This window comes from Neolamprologus multifasciatus, chromosome 15 (genome assembly GCF_963576455.1).
Source record: "Neolamprologus multifasciatus chromosome 15, fNeoMul1.2, whole genome shotgun sequence".
Lineage (NCBI taxonomy): Eukaryota > Metazoa > Chordata > Actinopteri > Cichliformes > Cichlidae > Neolamprologus > Neolamprologus multifasciatus.
In genome coordinates, this window is record NC_140453.1 from 27,247,013 (window position 1) to 27,266,511 (window position 19,499).

The following is a 19,499-nucleotide window of genomic DNA, read 5'->3' on the forward strand; positions in this document are numbered from 1 at the left end:
TTTCTGTAATGAGAGGCATATTCGAATCGTCATATCTCCCTAACGAAGCGACGTTAAGACATAAGGCTTGTCCCAGTATATCTTCAGACATTCCTGACGCTCACAATTCAAGAATTATTTTCTCACCTATTACCGTTCTGAGATGAGTTAGACTTGTTTGAGGGTAGGAAATTCGTCCTTCGCTCAGATTTCTTCAGATTTCAAACTCTGGAAATGAGCCACTTTTTTCTCTCGTCATATCTTTTTGATAGATTTCCACAAAGACCTGAAAATTTCCATGGTTGTTAACCAAAGCCTGCTGTCTCTTACGGTGAAAGAATGATATCGATACTCCAAATATATTTAGAGTTAGAAAGCGTTGTTTGAGGGCAAGTCAAGGCAGTTTTTGCTTCGCCTCTACTCAGTTATGGTGCATTAGAAGTCAAATATCTTTAATAATTCATATTTTAATGATAAATTGTCAACACTTGAAGATTCCCCCATCTCTTCTGAACAAAACGGTGTAAGAATGACCATTCTAGCCCCTACGGTTAGGAAATTATGGCCATTTGTTTGGAGGGTAGTCCTCACTATGAGAAATAGACTGCAAAAATCCTCTCTCTGCTGCCTGTGTAAAAACGGCTGCACCTGTTTTGGCGGGAAAAAGTACACAGCCTCTCTGATTGGTGGATTCAAATTCAGCAGCTCCCAGGCTACTTGACTGACATACAAGCTTGCTTCTTTCTCTTTCTGTGTGTGTGTGTGTGTGTGTGTGTGTGTGTGTGTGTGTGTGTGTGTGTGTGTGTGTTTAGTGAGAAATAGAGAACTTTACCCTTATTTGGCAGCATATATTATAGTATTTCTGCTTTTTATAGTATTTCTGCTTTTTATAGGATTTGTGCTTAATATAGTATTTGTGCTTGATATAGTATTTCTGCTAAATTATAGTATTTCTGCTTTTTATAGTATTTCTGCTTAATATAGTATTTCTGCTAAATTATAGTATTTCTGCTTTTTATAGGATTTCTGCTTTTTATAGGATTTCTGCTTTTTATAGGATTTGTGCTTAATATAGTATTTCTGCTAAATTGTAGTATTTCTGCTTTTTATAGTATTTGAGCTTAATATAGTATTTCTGGTTTTTATAGGATTTGTGCTTAATATAATATTTGTGACAAATACTGTTCCCTTTAGGCTCTATGTATGTGTGTGTGTATCAATATTTCTCCTATTTAAAGTATTACTCCTCCATAATTGTATTTCGGTTAAATCAAAGTACTTTTACTACATCTTAGTACTTCTGCTCAATCATAGTATTTCTGCTAAATTATAGTATTTCTGCTTTTTATAGTATTTCTGCTTTTTATAGTATTTCTGCTTTTTATAGGATTTGTGCTTAATATAGTATTTCTGCTACATTATAGTATTTCTGCTTTCTATAGGATTTCTGCTTTTTATAGGATTTCTGCTTTTTATAGAATTTGTGCTTAATATAGTATTTCTGCTAAATTGTAGTATTTCTGCTTTTTATAGTATTTCTGCTAAATTATAGTATTTCTGCTTTTTATAATATTTGAGCTTAATATAGTATTTCTGCTAAATTATAGTATTTGTTCTTAATATATTATTTCTGCAAAATTACAGTATTTCTGCTAAATTATAGTACTTTTGCTTTTTATACTATTTCTGCTTAATATAGTTTTTCTGCTAAATTATAGTATTTCTGCTTTTTATAGTATTTCTGCTAAATTATAGTATATCTGCTTAATATAGTATTTCTGCTTTTTATACTATTTCTGCTTAATATAGTATTTGTGCTTAATATAGTATTTCTGCTAAATTATAGTATTTCTGCTAAATTATAGTATTTCTGCTTAATTATAGTATTTCTGCTTTTTATAGTATTTCTGCTTAATATAATATTTCTGCTTAATATAATATTTCTGCTAAATTATAGTACTTCTGCTTTTTATAGTATTTATTCTTAATATAGTATTTCTGCTAAATTATAGTATTTCTGCTTAATATAGTATTTCTGCTAAATTATAGTATTTGTGCTAAATTATAGTATTTGTGCTTAATATAGTATTTCTGCTAAATTATTATATTTCTGCTTTTTATAGTATTTCTGCTTTTTATAGTATTTCTGCTTAATATAATATTTCTGCTTTTTATAGTATTTCTGCTTTTTATAGTATTTCTGCTAAATTATAGTATTTCTGCTTTTAATAAGATTTGTGCTTAATATAGTATTTGTGCTTAATATAGTATTTCTGCTAAATTATAGTATTTCTGCTTTTTATAGGATTTGTGCTTAATATATGTCAGGGTTCTGGGTCTGAGCAACCCAGGATCCCTGTGCAGTTATGGACTACTTATATATATTACTATGTATTTTTGGTGTTGCTTCCCCGTTTGCTCTATGCTTGTACATATGTGGAGACACTTGTTAAATTCCCCTGGCTGGTGGACTCCCTCAATCCAGTTGTCCTGGACTTCCTGCTTTCCACCCTCCACCTCCACTTTCCTCCTCAGGCTGCTCACAGGCCCGGACCGCTGGTGGATTCACAGCCTGAGATGCCGGCCCCGACGTCTACACGGAAACAACGTTCGCGCTGCCGGCTTTCCTCACTGCAGCCTAATCCACGAACTTCTCAAGAGTCGGCTGTGGTGAGTAGTACGGACAATTTTCCATTTCCCTCACCATCTGTGTTTGTGTCTGCAGTGGACGAGCCGACAGCGCAGGTAACATCACCTCGGTCAGAGGTCTCCACACCACTCGCTGCTTCAACATCTGCAGCTGTGGCACCGCTGTCATCTCATCCGCCTGCAGTCACCCTTCTGCCATCTTCTTCACCGGCTGCTACGTCGCCACCCGGACCTGCCCTGCCCGAGCAGGAGCTTGGCGAGCCGGAGGAGCTCGCACTGCCCGAGCAGGAGCTCGGCGAGCAGGAGGAGCTCGCACTGCCCGAGCAGGAGCTCGGCGAGCCGGTGGAGCTCGCACTGCCCGAGCAGAAGCTCGGCGAGCCAGTGGAGCTCGCATGCCCGAGCAGTTGCTCGGCGAGCCGGTGGAGCCAGCGCCGCTGCCGGAGGAGCTCAGCGAGCCGGTGGAGCCAGCGCTGCTGCCGGAGGAGCTCAGCGAGCCGGTGGAGCCAGCGCCGCTGCCCGGCGAGCAGGAGAAGCCAGCGCCGCTGCCAAAGGAGCCCGCGCCGCTGCTCGGCGAGCAGGAGAAGCCAGCGCCGCTGCTCGGCGAGCAGGTGGAGCCCGCGCCGGAGCTCGGCGAGCAGGTGGAGCCCGCGCCGGAGCTCGGCGAGCAGGTGGAGCCCGCGCCGGAGCTCGGCGAGCGAGTGGAGCCCGCGCCGCAGCCGGGGGACCTCGGCGAGCGGGAGGAGCCCGCGCCGCAGCCGGGGGAGATCGGCGAGCGGGATGCGCCGCTGCGGGATGCGCGGTCTGACTTTGGGACTGTGAAAAACAACAAACTGTTGTTTATTGTTTTTGCTTGTTTTGGTTCTGGCTACTTAAGAGAGTCTTGGAGCTCCCACCGACGCGGGATCATTGCGTGAGACTCCACGTCAGTCATCCAGTTGTGCTTGGTTAGTGTGTGTGTATATGCCCGCGATTGTATGTGTCCTGACGGCTGCTTCTATTGTGTCCAGAGGAGAGGGGTGGAGTGCCAGACAGCAGCCAGCACGGGGAGTGCTGAGACACGGGAGCGGAGAGCACAAACAGTGGGAGAAGACACAACACGGGAGTCTGGGGAAAGCACGGGAATTTGTTGTTATTTCCACACACTGTAAATAAACGCACTGTTTATACACAGAGCACTGCGCCTGGGTCCTCCTTCCCCACACCCCCGTGACAATATAGTATTTGTGCTAAATTATAGTATTTCTGTAAAATTATAGTATTTCTGCTTTTTATAGTATTTCTGCTTAATCATACTATTTCTATATATTACTGCCAGGTCCCCAGGCAGCCAATCCTCTGTGAGGACTGAGACACTTAGCCCTGAAATTTACATATCAGGGCCTGCACGGCTTCCCAGCCAGCCAATCATATCTGAGGTCTGCCGTTTCTTCTCTCGTCATATCTCAGCAACGGTTGTACAAAGAGCAATAAAAATCGCAGTCAAAGTACACCAAAGTCCGCTGATTCACCCAGTACAAGAATTATGTTTCTAGTCCACCTAGTTTTTGAGTTACACGACGTTTTGTAACTCAGCGCGCCCCTCACCGCGATCTAATTCTGACTGCTCATGACCCTGTCTTCCAGGCGCCCGCTCTCTTTCCCAGTGGCGCAGTTGGTAATGACACGGGTCTTTAACCAAAAGGTCGTGGGTTCAGTCCCACATTGGTCAACATGTTTTTTTCCCTACAAATTAATACACTATCACAGATCAGTAATTCATATTCATCATTTATTACAATTCTGCAAACTTTTTTATGATTTTACCAGCTTTTCTAATATGGACCTCACATTCTTGTTAACACTCCATGGCACAAATACTGTTCCCTTTAGGCTCTGTGTATGTGTGTGTGTATCAATATTTCTCCCATTTTAAAGTATTACTCCTCCATAATTGTATTTCTGTTAAATCAAAGTACTTTTACTACATCTTAGTACTTAGTACTGGTAGTAGTACTGCTCAATCAGAGTATTTCTGCTAAATCATAGTATTTTTGCCAAATCATGGTTTTTGTGCCAAATCATAACATTTGTGTTATGTTATAGTATTACTACTAAGTGGAGGAATTTCTGTCATGTTACAGTATATGTGCTGATTACAGTATTTCTGCTAAATCATATTATTTCTACTATATTATATTTCTCTTTCTAAATATAGCATTTCTGCTATATAATTGTATTTCTGCTATGTTATAATATTTGTGCTAAACCAGAGTATTTGTGCTGAAACATAGTATTTCTGCCAAATGATAGTATTTCTGTCAAATTATAGTATTTGTGCTAAAACATAGTATTAATTTAAAATTACAATATTCATATTTGATCACAGTTTCTCTGGTAAATCACAGTATTTCTGCTATGTTGTACTATTTTTCTAAATCATAGTGTTTCTGTAATGTTTAAGTATTTTTGGCTAAATATATTCTTTCTGTTATCTTATACTATTTCTCCTAAATTCTTGTATATTTGAGAAGTTATCGTGTTTCTGGTAAGTTACAATATTTCTGCCAAGTTCTGCTATGCTATTGTATTTCTGCCAAGTATTATGTTTCCTCTAAGATATTGCAGTTCTGCTAAGTTATTACTTTTTAGCAAAGTTCCTTTGCTTCTGCAAAGTTTTTACAATTTCTGCAACTTTTCAGCTTTTTCAGCTAGTTTTTGCAGACAGCTTCAGCTTTAAAGCATCCACACTGCATTTTCGCAGGAAATGCAAATTTTTCTAGTTCTTTATTATTGTGTGGATGCTTTAAGGCATCCACACTATTGAGTTCCTGTTTCTCTTTATTCTTTATTATTATTATTCTTCAAGTTGCTTCCGTACGTTTTTCGCCGTAGAACTACTTCCACAATTTTTATGCTATTTTCACCATTCAAATTTTAAACTATTCTGCTATTTCTGCTAATTTGCGCAATATCTTTTGGTATTTTTTGCTATTATACTTTTTAAAATATTAAGCTTTTTATGCAATTTTTTGTCCCATTGAAATTAATGTAAAACTTCCAAAATTCTGCTAAATTTTGCTTGTTTTTGAAACTTAACTACTTCCTCATACTTTCACGTAGAACAACCATTCAAATTTTAAAATGTTCACAAATCATTGGGCTATTCATGTATATTTCAACTTTTTCATATCTGTTACCGTTTTCATCTTATCCCTCTTTAAGTTTAGAGTTGCAAAATTGTGATTTTTCACAAAATACATGCGTTGTTATGGTTGCTATGCACTTGGCTTTCAGTGTGGTACTGTAAGTTTCGCAGTCTTCTCTTCATGTCCGAACAACTTCTTGCTACTTGCTCAATTTTTACTCAACTTCCACAAATTATACATCAAAACGTAGGTATTTTTGCTGGCTTTCAGAAATTGTCACTATCATTGTTGTGGGATTTATAGAATTTTGGCAAATCTCCTCAGACCAACACAAACTCTGAAAACTCTCCATAGAAAGTCAATAGAGAGTTTGTTCAAAATCACCGCTTGATTTCTGTAATGAGAGTCATATTCGAATCGCCATATCTCCTTAACGAAGCGAAGTCAAGACATGAGGCTTGTGCCAATATATCTTCAGACACTCCTGACGCTCACAATTTAAAAAGTTTTTTCTCACCTATTACCATTTGGCCATGAATTACGTTTGTTTGAGGGTAGGAAATTCGATCTTCGCTCAGATTTCTTCAGATTTCAAACTCTGGAAATGAACCACTTTTTTCTCTTGTCATATCTTTTTGATGGATTTCCATAGAGACCTAAAAATTTCCATGACTGTTCACTAAAGTCCGCTGTCTCTTACGGTGAAGGAATGATATCGATACTCCAAATAGATTTAGAGTTACAAAGCGTTGTTTGAGGGCAAGTCAAGGCAGTTTTTGCTTCGCCTCTACTCAGTTATGGTGCATTAGAAGTCAAATATCTTTAATAATTCATATTTTAATGATAAATTGTCAACACTTGAAGATTCCCCCATCTCTGCTGAACAAAACGGTGTAAGAATGATCGTTCTAGCCCCTACGGTTAGGAAATTATGGTCATTTGTTTGAGTTTAGTCCTCACTATGAGAAATAGACTGCAAAAATCCTGCCTCTCTGCTGCGTGTGTAAAAACGGCTGCACCTGTTTTGGCGGGAAAAAAGTACACAGCCTCTCTGATTGGTGGATTCAAATTTAGCAGCTCCCAGGCTGCTTGACTGACCTAAAAACTGGCTTCTCTCTCTTTCTGTGTGTGTTATAGTATTTCTAAATGATAGTATTTCTGCTTTTTATAATATTTCTGCTAAATTATAGTATTTCTGCTTTTTATAATATTTCTGCTTTTTATAGTATTTGAGCTTAATATAGTATTTCTGCTTTTAATAGGATTTGTGCTTAATATAGTATTTCTGCTAAATTATAGTATTTCTGCTTATTATAGTATTTCTGATTTTTTTATAGTATTTCTGCTAAATTATAGTATTTCTGCTAAATTATAGTATTTCTGCTAAATTATAGTATTTGTGCTTAATATAGTATTTCTGCTAAAATATAGTATTTCTGCTTAATATAATATTTCTGCTTTTTATAGTATTTGTGCTAAAACATAGTATTTCTACTAAATGTAGTATTTATGCTTAATCATACTATTTCTATATATTACTGCCAGGTCCCCAGGCAGCCAATCCTCTGTGAGGACTGAGACATTCAAATTCACAAATCAGAGCCTGCATGGCTTCCCAGCCAGCCAATCATATCTGAGGGCTCAGGCATTCAAATTTGCATATTGGGGCCTGCAAAAATCCTGTCTCTCTGCTGCATGTGTAAAAACGGCTGCACCTGTTTTGGCGGGGAAAAGTACACAGCCTCTCTGATTGGTGGATTCAAATTTAGCAGCTCCCAGGCTGCTTGACTGACCTAAAAGCTTGCTTCTCTCTCTTTCTGTGTTGTGTTATAGTATTTCTAAATTATAGTATTTCTGCTTTTTATAGTATTTCTGCTAAATTATAGTATTTCTGCTAAATTATAGTATTTCTGCTTTTTATAGGATTTCTGCTTTTTATATGATTTGTGCTTAATATAGTATTTCTGCTTTTTACAGTATTTGTGCTTAATATAGTATTTCTGCTAAAGTATAGTGTTTCTGCTTTTTATAGGATTTGTGCTTAATATAGTATTTGTGCTTAATATAGTATTTCTGCTTAATTATAGTATTTCTGCTTTTTATAGTATTTCTGCTAAATTATAGTATTTCTGCTAAATTATAGTATTTCTGCTTAATATAGTATTTCTGCTAAATTATAGTATTTCTGCTTTTTATAGTATTTGTGCTAAAACATAGTATTTCTACTAAATGTAGTATTTATGCTTAATTATACTATTTCTATATATTACTGCCAGGTCCCCAGGCAGCCAATCCTCTCTGAGGACAGACATTCAAATTTACAAATCAGAGCCTTCACGGCTTCCCAGCCAGCCAATCGTATCTGAGGGCTCAGGCATTCAAATTTGCATATTGGGGCCTTCACGGCTTGTAAGCCAGCCAATCATATCTGAGGGCTCAGGCATTCAAATTTGCATATTGGGGCCTTCACGGCTTGTAAGCCAGCCAATCATATCTGAGGGCTCAGGCATTCAAATTTGCATATTGGGGCCTGCAAAAATCCTGTCTCTCTGCTGCATGTGTAAAAACGGCTGCACCTGTTTTGGCGGGGAAAAGTACACAGCCTCTCTGATTGGTGGATTCAAATTTAGCAGCTCCCAGGCTGCTTGACTGACCTAAAAACTTGCTTCTCTCTCTTTCTGTGTTGTGTTATAGTATTTCTAAATTATAGTATTTCTGCTTTTTATAGTATTTCTGCTAAATTATAGTATTTCTGCTAAATTATAGTATTTCTGCCTTTTATAGGATTTGTGCTTAATATAGTATTTCTGCAAAATATAGTATTTCTGCTTTTTATATGATTTGTGCTCAATTCTAGCATTTCTGCTTTTTATAGTATTTCTGCTTTTTATAATATTTGAGCTTTCTGCCTTTTATAGGATTTGTGCTTAATATAGTATTTCTGCAAAATATAGTATTTCTGATTAATTATAGTTTTTCTACCAAATCATAGTACAGTATTTCTGCTTTTTATAGTATTTATGCTTAATATAGTATTTCTGCTTTTTATAGTATTTGTGCTTAATATAGTATTTCTGCTAAATTATAGTGTTTCTGCTTTTTATAGGATTTGTGCTTAATATAGTATTTGTGCTTAATTATAGTATTTCTGCTTTTTATAGTATTTCTGCTAAATTATAGTATTTCTGCTTAATATAGTATTTCTGCTAAATTATAGTATTTCTGCTTTTTATAGTATTTGTGCTAAAACATAGTATTTCTACTAAATGTAGTATTTATGCTTAATTATACTATTTCTATATATTACTGCCAGGTCCCCAGGCAGCCAATCCTCTCTGAGGACAGACATTCAAATTTACAAATCAGAGCCTTCACGGCTTCCCAGCCAGCCAATCATATCTGAGGGCTCAGGCATTCAAATTTGCATATTGGGGCCTGCACGGCTTGTAAGCCAGCCAATCATATCTGAGGTCTGCCGTTTCTTCTCTCGTCATATCTCAGCGACGGATGTACAAAGAGCAATGAAAATCGCAGTCAAAGTACACCAAAGTCCGCTGATTCACCCAGTACAAGAATTATGTTTCTAGTCCACCTAGTTTTTGAGTTACACGGCGTTTTGTAACTCCAAAAAACGGCGTTTTTCGCCTCTCACCGCGAGCTAATTCTGACTGCTCATCACCCTGTTTTCCAGTCACCTGCTCTCTTTCCCAGTGGCGCAGTTGGTAATGACACGGGTCTGCAACCAAAAGGTCGTGGGTTCGATTCAACCTTGGTCAACATTTTTTTTGCCCTACAAATTAATACACTATCACAGACAAGTAATTCATATTCATCATTTATTATAATTCAGCAAACTTTTATGATTTTAGCAGCTTTTTTGCCAAATCATGGTTTTTGTGCCAAATCATAACAGTTGTTTTATGTTATAGTATTACTACTAAGTGGAGGAATTTCTGTCATGTTACAGTATATGTGCTGATTACAGTATTTCTATATTATATTTCTCTTTCTAAATATAGCATTTCTGCTATATAATTGTATTTCTGCTATGTTATAATATTTGTGTTAAACCAGAGTATTTGTGCTGAAACATAGTATTTCTGCCAAATGATAGTATTTCTGTCAAATTATAGTATTTGTGCTAAAACATAGTATTCATTTAAAATTACAATATTCATAGTTCATCACAGTGTCTCTGGTAAATCACAGTATTTCTGCTATGTTGTACTATTTTTCTAAATCATAGTGTTTCCGTAATGTTTAAGTATTTTTGGCTAAATATATTCTTTCTGTTATCTTATACTATTTCTCCTAAATTCTTGTATATTTGAGAAGTTATGTTTCTGCTAAGTTACAATATTTCTGCCAAGTTCTGCTATGCTATTGTATTTCTGCCAAGTATTATGTTTCCTCTAAGATATTGCAGTTCTCCTAAGTTATTACTTTTTAGCAAAGTTCCTTTGCTTCTGCAAAGTTTTTACAATTTCTGCAACTTTTCAGCTTTTTCAGCTAGTTTTTGCAGACAGCTTCAGCTTTAAAGCATCCACACTGCATTTTCGCAGGAAATGCAAATTTTTCTAGTTATTCTTCAAGTTGCTTCCGTACGTTTTTCGCCGTAGAACTACTTCCACAATTTTTATGCTATTTTCACCATTCAAATTTTAAACTATTCTGCTATTTCTGCTAATTTGCGCAATATCTTTTGGTATTTTTTGCTATTATACTTTTTAAAATATTAAGCTTTTTATGCAATTTTTTGTCCCATTGAAATTAATGTAAAACTTCCAAAATTCTGCTAAATTTTGCTTGTTTTTGAAACTTAACTACTTCCTCATACTTTCACGTAGAACAACCATTCAAATTTAAAATGTTCACAAATTATTGGGCTATTCATGTATAATTTCAACTTTTTCATATCTGTTACCGTTTTCATCTTATCCCTCTTTAAGTTTAGAGTTGCAAAATTGTGATTTTTCACAAAATACATGCGTTGTTATGGTTGCTATGCACTTGGCTTCTAAGTGTGGTACTGTAAGGTTTCGCAGTCTTCTCTTCATGTCCGAACAACTTCTTGCTACTTGCTCAATTTTACTCAACTTCCACAAATTATACATCAAAACGTAGGTATTTTTGCTGGCTTTCAGAAATTGTCACTATCATTGTTGTGGGATTTATAGAATTTTGGCAAATCTCCTCAGACCAACACAAACTCTGAAAACTCTCCATAGAAAGTCAATAGAGAGTTTGTTCAAAATCACCGCTTGATTTCTGTAATGAGAGTCATATTCGAATCGCCATATCTCCTTAACGAAGCGAAGTCAAGACATGAGGCTTGTGCCAATATATCTTCAGACACTCCTGACGCTCACAATTTAAAAAGTTTTTTCTCACCTATTACCATTTGGCCATGAATTACGTTTGTTTGAGGGTAGGAAATTCGATCTTCGCTCAGATTTCTTCAGATTTCAAACTCTGGAAATGAACCACTTTTTTCTCTTGTCATATCTTTTTGATGGATTTCCATAGAGACCTAAAATTTCCATGACTGTTCACTAAATCCTGCTGTCTCTTACGGTGAAAGAATGATATCGATACTCCAAATAGATTTAGAGTTACAAAGCGTTGTTTGAGGGCAAGTCAAGGCAGTTTTCGCTTAGCCTCTACTCAGTTATGGTGCATTAGAAGTCAAATATCTTTAATAATTCATATTTTAATGATAAATTGTCAACACTTGAAGATTCCCCCATCTCTTCTGAACAAAACGGTGTAAGAATGACCGTTCTAGCCCCTACGGTTAGGAAATTATGGCCATTTGTTTGAGTTTAGTCCTCACTATGAGAAATAGACTGCAAAAATCCTGTCTCTCTGCTGCATGTGTAAAAACGGCTGCACCTGTTTTGGCGGGAAAAAAGTACACAGCCTCTCTGATTGGTGGATTCAAATTTAGCAGCTCCCAGGCTGCTTGACTGACCTAAAAACTTGCTTCTCTCTCTTTCTGTGTGTGTTATAGTATTTCTAAATTATAGTATTTCTGCTTTTTATAGTATTTCTGCTAAATGATAGTATTTCTGCTTTTTATAGGATTTGTGCTTAATATAGTAGTTCTGCTTTTTATAGTATTTGTGCTTAATATAGTATTTCTGCTTAATTATAGTATTTCTGCTACATTATACTATTTCTGCTTTTTATAGTGTTTCTGCTAAATTATAGTATTTCTGCTTTTTATAGTATTTCTGCTTTTTATACGAATTGTGCTTAATATAGGATTTGTGCTTAATATAGTATTTCTGCTAAATTATAGTATTTCTGCTTTTTAAGGTATTTCTGCTTTTTATAGTATTTCTGGTTAATATAGTATTTCTGCTAAATTATAGTATTTCTGCTACATTATACTATTTCTGCTTTTTATAGTGTTTCTGCTAAATTATAGTATTTCTGCTTTTTATAGTATTTCTGCTTTTTATACGAATTGTGCTTAATATAGGATTTGTGCTTAATATAGTATTTCTGCTAAATTATAGTATTTCTGCTACATTATACTATTTCTGCTTTTTATAGTGTTTCTGCTAAATTATAGTATTTCTGCTTTTTATAGTATTTCTGCTTTTTATACGAATTGTGCTTAATATAGGATTTGTGCTTAATATAGTATTTCTGCTAAATTATAGTATTTCTGCTTTTTATAGGATTTGTGCTTAATATATGTCAGGGTTCTGGGTCTGAGCAACCCAGGATCCCTGAGCAGTTATGGACTAGTTATATGTATTACTATATATTTTTGGTGTTGCTTCCCCGTTTGCTCTATGCTTGTACATATGTGGAGACACTTGTTAAATTCCCCTGGCTGGTGGACTCCCTCAATCCAGTTGTCCTGGACTTCCTGCTTTCCACCCTCCACCTCCACTCTCCTCCTCAGGCTGCTCACCGGCCCGGACCGCTGGTGGATTCACAGCCTGAGATGCCGGCCCCGACGTCTACACGGAAACGACGTTCGCTCCACCGGCTTTCCTCACCGCAGCCTAATCCACGAACTTCTCAAGAGTCGGCTGTGGTGAGTAGTACGGACAATTTTCCATTTCCCTCCCCATCTGGTTTTGTGTCTGCAGTGGACGAGCCGACAGCGCAGGTAACATCACCTCGGTCAGAGGTCTCCACACCACTCGCTGCTTCAACATCTGCAGCTGTGGCACCGCCGTCATCTCATCCGCCTGCAGTCACCCTTCTGCCATCTTCTTCACCGGCTGCTACGTCGCCACCCGGACCTGCCCTGCCCGAGCAGGAGCTTGGCGAGCCGGAGGAGCTCGCACTGCCCGAGCAGGAGCTCGGCGAGCAGGAGGAGCTCGCACTGCCCGAGCAGGAGCTCGGCGAGCCGGTGGAGCTCGCACTGCCCGAGCAGAAGCTCGGCGAGCCAGTGGAGCTCGCATGCCCGAGCAGTTGCTCGGCGAGCCGGTGGAGCCAGCGCCGCTGCCGGAGGAGCTCAGCGAGCCGGTGGAGCCAGCGCTGCTGCCGGAGGAGCTCAGCGAGCCGGTGGAGCCAGCGCCGCTGCCCGGCGAGCAGGAGAAGCCAGCGCCGCTGCCAAAGGAGCCCGCGCCGCTGCTCGGCGAGCAGGAGAAGCCAGCGCCGCTGCTCGGCGAGCAGGTGGAGCCCGCGCCGGAGCTCGGCGAGCAGGTGGAGCCCGCGCCGGAGCTCGGCGAGCGAGTGGAGCCCGCGCCGCAGCCGGGGGACCTCGGCGAGCGGGAGGAGCCCGCTGGACTTCCTGCTTTCCACCCTCCACCTCCACTCTCCTCCTCAGGCTGCTCACCGGCCCGGACCGCTGGTGGATTCACAGCCTGAGATGCCGGCCCCGACGTCTACACGGAAACGACGTTCGCTCCACCGGCTTTCCTCACCGCAGCCTAATCCACGAACTTCTCAAGAGTCGGCTGTGGTGAGTAGTACGGACAATTTTCCATTTCCCTCACCATCTGTGTTTGTGTCTGCAGTGGACGAGCCGACAGCGCAGGTAACATCACCTCGGTCAGAGGTCTCCACACCACTCGCTGCTTCAACATCTGCAGCTGTGACACCGCCGTCATCTCACCGCCTGCAGTCACCCTTCTGCCATCTTCTTCACCGGCTGCTACGTCGCCACCCGGACCTGCCCTGCCCGAGCAGGAGCTCGGCGAGCCAGAGGAGCTCGCACTGCCCGAGCAGGAGCTCGGCGAGCCGGTGGAGCTCGCACTGCCCGAGCAGGAGCTCGGCGAGCCGGTGGAGCTCGCACTGCCCGAGCAGGAGCTCGGCGAGCCGGTGGAGCTCGCACTGCCCGAGCAGGAGCTCGGCGAGCCGGTGGAGCCAGCGCCGCTGCCGGAGGAGCTCAGCGAGCCGGTGGAGCCAGCGCCGCTGCCCGGCGAGCAGGAGAAGCCAGCGCCGCTGCTCGGCGAGCGTGTGGAGCCCGCGCCGGAGCTCGGTGAGCGGGTGGAGCCCGCGCCGGAGCTCGGTGAGCGGGTGGAGCCCGCGCCGGAGCTCGGTGAGCGGGTGGAGCCCGCGGCGGAGCTCGGCGAGCAGGAGAGCGGCTAGCAGGAGAGCGGCGCTTTTTTTTGCGCCGCTGCGGGATGCGCGGTCTGACTTTGGGACTGTGACCTGGGAGGGTTTGTTGTTTGTTGTTTTTGCTTGTTTTGGTTCTGGCTACTTAACCCTTAAGCTACTTAAGAGAGTCTTGGAGCTCCCACCGACGCGGGATCATTACGTGAGACTCCACGTCAGTCATCCTGTTGTGCTTGGTTAGTGTGTGTGTATGCCCGCGATTGTATGTGTCCTGACGGCTGCTTCTATTGTGTCCCCAGGAGAGGGGTGGAGTGCCAGACAGCAGCCAGCAAGGGGAGGGCTGAGACACGGGAGCGGAGAGCACAAACACTGGGAGAAGACACGACACGGGAGTCTGGGGAAAGCACGGGAATTTGGTGTTATTTCCACACACTGTAAATAAACGCACTGTTTATACACAGAGCACCGCGCCTGGGTCCTCCTTCCCCACACCCCCCACGGTTTGCCATGCCATACCGTGACAATATAGTATTTGTGCTTAATATAGTATTTCTGCTTTTTATAATATTTCTGCTAAATTATAGTATTTCTGCTTTTTATAGTATTTCTGCTAAATTATAGTATTTCTGCTTAATCATACTATTTCTATATATTACTGCCAGGTGCCCAGGCAGCCAATCCTCTGTGAGAACTGAGACACTTAGCCCTGAAATTTACATATCAGGGCCTGCACGGCTTCCCAGCCAGCCAATCATATCTGAGGTCTGCCGTTTCTTCTTTTGTCATGTCTCAGCGACGGTTGTACAAAGAGCAATGAAAATTACAGTCAAAGTACACCAAAGTCTGCTGATTCACCCAGTACAAGAATTATGCTTCTAGTCCACCTAGTTTTTGAGTTACATGACGTTTTGTAACTCCAAAAAACGGCGTTTTTCGCCTCTCACCGCGATCTAATTCTGACTGCTCATCACCCTGTTTTCCAGGCGCCCGGCTCTCTTTCCCAGTGGCGCAGTTGGTAGTGACATGGGTCTGCAAGCCAAAGGTCGTTGGTTCGATTCCACATTGGGCAACGTGTTTTTTTCCCTACAAATTAATACACTATCACAGACCAGTAATTCATATTCATCATTTATTATAATTCTGCAAACTTTTATCATTTTACCAGCTTTTCTAATATGGACCTCACATTCTTGTTAACACTCCATGGCACAAATACTGTTCCCTTTAGGCTCTGTGTATGTGTGTGTGTATCAATATTTCTCCCATTTTAAAGTATTACTCCACCATAATTGTATTTCTGTTAAATCAAAGTACTTTTACTACATCTTAGTACTTCTGCTCAATCATAGTATTTCTGCTAAATCATAGTATTTTTGCCAAATCATGGTTTTTGTGCCAAATCATAACATTTGTGTTATGTTATAGTATTACTACTAAGTGGAGGAATTTCTGTCATGTTACAGTATATGTGCTGATTACAGTATTTCTGCTAAATCATAGTATTTCTACTATATTATATTTTTCTTTCTAAATATAGCATTTCTGCTATATAATTGTATTTCTGCTATGTTATAATATTTGTGCTAAACCAGAGTATTTGTGCTGAAACATAGTATTTCTGCCAAATGATAGTATTTCTGTCAAATTATAGTATTTGTGCTAAAACATAGTATTCATTTAAAATTACAATATTCATAGTTCATCACAGTGTCTCTGGTAAATCACAGTATTTCTGCTATGTTGTACTATTTTTCTAAATCATCGTGTTTCTGTAATGTTTAAGTATTTTTGGCTAAATATATTCTTTCTGTTATCTTATACTATTTCTCCTAAATTCTTGTATATTTGAGAAGTTATCATGTTTCTGGTAAGTTACAATATTTCTGCCAAGTTCTGCTATGCTATTGTATTTCTGCCAAGTATTATGTTTCCTCTAAGATATTTAGTGTGAATGCTTGAAAAGCATTCACAGTATTGTTGTTGTAATCTTTATTATTATTATTAGTGTGAATGCTTGTAAAAGCATTCACAGTATTGTTCTTCTAATCTTTATTAGTGTGAATGCTTGTAAAAGCATTCACAGTATTGTTGTTGTAATCTTTATTATTATTATATATTCCGTACGTTTTTTGGCATCTAACTCCTTCAAAACCGTTCAACTTAGAAAAACCATTCAAACACCGTTAGATTCCTCTTCTTTTGGACATGACTGCTTCTATTTTTCTCATTTATAACATTTATATTTTTAATTTTATTCAACTTTTTTCAACAAAAATTTCCCATGTATTTCAATGGGAGAATCTTCAAATTTTCATTAAACTTATTCATTTTTCAAATCTAACTACTTCCACATACTTGGACGTAGAGTCACCATTCAAGCTTTAAAACGAAGACAAGACATTCAACTATTCAACTTGTATTTATCTTTTCAATATCTATTATACTTTGTCTTCAGTTCCAGTTTAAGTTTCATGATGTTTTTTCACCCGTTTCAGAGTTTATAATGGGTGTGTATGGGACGGAATGTTGGGGCTAGAGTGAGACAGCTCAACTGCTAGAGTGAGAGGAGCAAAAAAATTAATCTTGAAATCTTCTCTTTAAACTGCTGCTGTGTCCACAGCGTTTGCTCTACAGGTATGATTTTACCCTCAAAACGTAGCCATCGCTGTCCTCTTTCATCCAATGTGTTTATTATACTAATAGGTGTTATGGTTCTTTCATAAATGTCACCAATGCACAGCCTCCTCCCTCCAACTCTTCCATAGACTCTAATGTTAAAATGGCTCAGAAGGTTCATTTGAAAATCAGAAGAGCATGGTGTCTTTCCACTGTCACCACGTCCATATAATAAACTCCACAGGCATGAAAACTGAGAATTCAGTAGACCAGACATTGCTTCCGCTCACGGTGAAAGAATTTTGTCAATACGACCTGTACTTTTCATTTGGGAACGATTTGTTTCGGGCTGACTTTTCTGTTCATTTTAAGTAGCAAAAGTGAGGGGCATGTCTGTGTGCGTGTCACACCTGCCTACCTAACGAGCTCTGCCTGCCACTCTGCCAAGATTCATCTTAAACACTTCTCTTTCAACTGCTGCTGTGTCCACAGCGTTTGCTCTACAGGTATGATTTTACCCTCAAAATGTAGCCATCGTTGTCCTCTTTCATCCAATATGTTTATTATAGTAATAGGTGTTATGGTTCTTTCATAAATGTCACCGATGCACAGCCTCCTCCCTCCAACTCTTCCATAGACTCTAATGTTAAAATGGCTAAGAAAGTTCGTTTGAAAATCAGAAGAGCGTGGTATCTTTACACTGTCACCACGTCAATGTAATAAACTCCACACCCATGAAAACCGAGAATTATGTAGACTAGACATTGCTGGTGCTTACGGTGAAAGAATTTTGTCGATACAACGTGTACTTTTCATTTGGGAAGAATTTGTTTGGGGCTGACTTTTCTGTTCATTTTAAGCAGCAAAAGTGAGGTGCATGTCTGTATGCCTGTGTATGGAGCCATTGGGTGAAGTCACTACAGCAACTAGGCTCACACCTGTCTGCCTAACGAGCTCTGTCTCACTCTGCCAAGATTCATCTTAAACACTTCTCTTTGAACGACTTCTGTGTCCACAGTGTTTGCTCTACAGCCATCATTTTACCCTCAAAACGTCGCCATCATTCTTCTCTTTCCAACACCGTGTCTTTGAAAGCTCAGAGATGTAAACTTTTTAAACTGTGTGGATTCAAGTGGAGGGATCACATTTTAGTCATTCAGTGATTCAAAGAATATGAACTTTTAATATTCATTCAGATGTTTTCTGACTCTAATATTTTTTTCTCATTACTTAGGTTTTTCTAATTTACTTTAAAAACATTTTCAGCTATTTTCCAACTTCTTCTGTGTGGATGTCAGCTTTTAGCAGTTCAGCACTTTTGTTTTCAGTTTAAAAATTCAGATTTTTACATCTCATTCAACATTTTTAACTTAAATTCAGCAATTAATTCATTTCAATGCATACATTCAGATTCAAGCATTCACACTGCAGTTTCTTCAGAAAATGCACTTTCTAGTTAGTGTGAATGCTTGTAAAAGCATTCACAGTATTGTTCTTCTACATATTTATTATTATTTCATGTTCCGTACGTTTTTTGGCATCTATCTCCTTCAAAACTGTTCAACTTAGAAAAACCATTCAAACACCATTAGATTCCTCTTCTTTTGGACAAGTGTGCTTGTATTTTTCTTATTTTTAACATTTATATTTTTAAAATTATTCAACTTTTTTCAACAAAAATTTCCCATGTATTTCAATGGGGAGACTCTTCAAATCCACATTCAAATTACTCATTTTTAAACTCTTACTACTTCCACATACATTAACATAGAGCCACCATTCAAACTTCAAAACGAAGACAAGACATTCAACTATTCAACTTGTATTTATCTTTTCAATATCTATTATACTTTTTCTTCAGTTCCAGTTTAAGTTTTATGATGTTTTTTCACCCGTTTCAGAGTTTATAATGGGTGTGTATGGGACGGAATGTTGGGGCTAGAGTGAGACAGCTCAACTGCTAGAGTGAGAGGAGCGAAAAAATTAATCTTAAAATCTTTTTTAAAAACTGCTGCTGTGTCCGCAGCGTTTGCTCTACAGGTATGATTTTACCCTCAAAACGTAGCCATCGCTGTCCTCTTTCATCCAATGTGTTTATTATTGTACTAGATAGTTATGGTTCTTTCATAAATGTCACCAATGCACAAGCCTCCTCCCTCCAACTCTTCCATAGACTCTAATGTTAAAATGGCTCAGAAGGTTCGTTTGAAAATCAGAAGAGCATGGTGTCTTTCCACTGTCACCACGTCCATATAATAAACTCCACAGGCATGAAAACTGAGAATTCAGGTAGACTAGACATTGCTGGCTGCTCACGGTGAAAGAATTTTGTCAATACGACCTGTACTTTTCATTCGGGAACGATTTGTTTCGGGCCTGACTTTTCTGTTCATTTTAAGCAGCAGAAGTGAGGGGCATGTCTGTGTGCGTGTCACACCTGCCTGCCTAACGAGCTCTGCCTGCCACACTGCCAAGATTCATCTTAAACACTTCTCTTTCAACTGCTGCTGTGTCCACAGCGTTTGCTCTACAGGTATGATTTTACCCTCAAAATGTAGCCATCGCTGTCCTCTTTCATCCAATGTGTTTATTATAGTAATAGGTGTT